The sequence below is a fragment of the Musca vetustissima genome, unplaced genomic scaffold (genome assembly GCF_032173495.1).
Source record: "Musca vetustissima isolate MV318-11 ecotype Yass unplaced genomic scaffold, APGP_CSIRO_Mvet_v1 utg72846, whole genome shotgun sequence".
Taxonomy (NCBI): domain Eukaryota; kingdom Metazoa; phylum Arthropoda; class Insecta; order Diptera; family Muscidae; genus Musca; species Musca vetustissima.
The window spans coordinates 1-2,597 of NW_026880078.1; the positions used below are offsets into that span (position 1 = coordinate 1).

General features: G+C 34.0%; 1 pseudogene; it reads left to right on the plus strand.

Annotated features, from left to right (window-relative positions):
* The first annotated feature begins 1,835 nt into the window (after positions 1-1,835).
* Positions 1,836-2,312, plus strand: LOC133325415 (cytochrome c oxidase subunit 5A, mitochondrial-like; annotated as a pseudogene).
* Positions 2,313-2,597: the final 285 nt, after the last annotated feature.

The window sequence follows — 2,597 nt, forward strand, 5'->3', positions numbered from 1 at the left end:
TCTATTATTTTGTTAAGAAAATTTGATTATTGTCACACAGTATAAACTTAATAACATAGGACTAAAAAATTTATACATTACATATATAATAATAAATTAAATTTTTAATTAAAAATTTCATTATTTAAACAATAAATAAACATTCATTTATGTAATTTTAATTTTCAAATAAATTTCAGGTATTTAGAAAGAATTCTAAATGTATTTTTGTCCTTTTGCTAGTAATTCCCAACCAAGTAATTTGTAACTCTACATACCCTACCTGTAATATTTCTCTCGTAACAAAATTGCAAATGTATACATGAAATGTGGAATCTAAAATAAGTCTCTGCACTACATATGTCAAAGCTGTGTCCACAGAGATAACAAACACACACACATAACAGTTTGCATAAGCCATCAATAGCACCATAGTCACCCCAAAAAACAAAACAAAAACTGACGATGATAATTATTGCAACGTGTCCCCGTACAAAATTCGAGGATTTTGTTATGATTCTGAACAAATAAATAAGTACATAAAATTGACATTCATTGTTTTCGAAATAAATAACGTATGGACTGATATTTTAATATTGTATGGAGTTGGGATATCTGCGAAGTGCGTATGGAGATTGTATAGGAGGGGTATATGTGACAGAAGTTCTAGGTTGGAAATCTACAAAAGGTCTGCAATTTAAGGACAATTTATAAAAGGTAGTCTATATATAAAAGGATAAAAGGTGTTTTCTGAAAAAAATCCTACTTATGAATAGAAAACCTTCAAAGGACCTGTAGAAGGTAGACCTGTACAGAAATCTATGTGTATAGTATGTCGCCCATGCATAAAATGTATTATATTATATGAGGACCTATTCAGTATTATTTATTTATAGAAAATTACATATTACATAATTACAAAATTACATTACATAATTTTAATACAACTTGTAGGCATTGTAGAAATGCAACTTGTATCCGTTGTAGAAAAATTCCTCCAAAATAATTTTCGAATATTTGAAAAACAAGGCTTATATTCTTCTCCAGATTAAATGCATCGGCTTCAACAAATAGGATAACACAAACTAGGAATGACAGCATATACCGCCATTCTGACGAAAATGGCAACATTGTATAAGCAAGGACCCCAACCAATGTACCTAAATAAAGGGGGCGTCGAGTCTAAGCAGAACTAGATGGCGGCCACATCACCTAAGATCAGTGTTGCCAAAACTTTATCGATAAAAATGCTAGATTTTGTTTAAAAAAATGCTAGAAAATGCTAAAAAAATTAAAAAAGTGCCAAATTAAAGTACTAAAATGTTTTTGGAAGAAACTTCACTTGTAGCTAATAATGAGATCTGTATTTATTAAAAATTCATTATACACATAAGATGGAGTGAGTGTATTTTAAATAGCTTTGCAACACCTCGAAATATTCACTAGAGATCCTATTTATTCTTAATCAGAATAAAATTTTTCGATGTAGCCATGTCCGTCTGTCTGATTAAATAACGATAACGATAACAAGCTCACGATATTGAAGAAAAATCTTTGAAATTTTGCACTTTACTAATATTCCTAGGGTGGTTGGCACTGAAAATGTGATATATGTATGTCCTTTTTGGGTAGCCCCAACCGAATTAGCTCTAATTTAATATTTTGGATATAAATTGGAAAAAAATCTACCTACCAAAAATTATCAATATGGATGCATGCTTCGACTTTAGCACGTTTTTCAACCGATGTTGCTGCAATTTAATATTTTGGATTCTCATTAGGCAGAAAATCTCCATACAAAGAATTATCAATATTGGTCCGTGTCCGGGTGGCCTCCAAATTGTTTAATAGACAGTATATTTTTCTCAACGCGAGCTATCAGACTCTCAGAATGTTCCGCCTTGCTGCTAGCCAAATCGCTAACATTGCTCGTAGCTCCATCGGCGTAACCAGCCGTGTTGGTGTTGTCCGTGCTGCCCATCAAGAAATTCCTGCCGAGGAATTCGACAAACAGTATGAAGATTACTTCAGCCGTGCCGATATCGATGGCTGTGAGGTGCGCAAGGGCATGAACGATTTGTTGGGTATGGATTTGGTTCCAGCTCCCAAAATTGTCGATGCTGGCTTGAAGGCATGCCGTAAGGTTAACGACATTGCTTTGGCCATCAGATGGTTGGAAGGTGTCAAGGATAAGTGCGGCGACAAGACCGATGAAATATATCCCTACATCATCAACCACGTTCGTCCCACCCTCACTGACTGGCATTCCCACACCCGAAGAAATCAACTACGACAAACCAGAATTGGCCCTTAAGTCTGTGGTCGATATGTAAGGACGGGGTGAAGAATCTTTGTTTCTAATGTATTTAGTTTAATTTGAAAAAAAAAAAACAAAAAAAAAACTTGTGATTGGGACCGCCAATAATGGAAATGTATTAACATGAATTCGCAGAAAACCCATTTTTCCTGGATGAAGAAGAAAATAAAGCCTCCGATTTGTTAAAAACATAAAAAAATTGGCACAAATGCAGAAAATTATCAACCTAGGTCAGGGTTTGCTCACAGCCTTCATATTAAAGTACCGATCTATTTTCGGTATTTTGAGGAGTTTAGTCGTA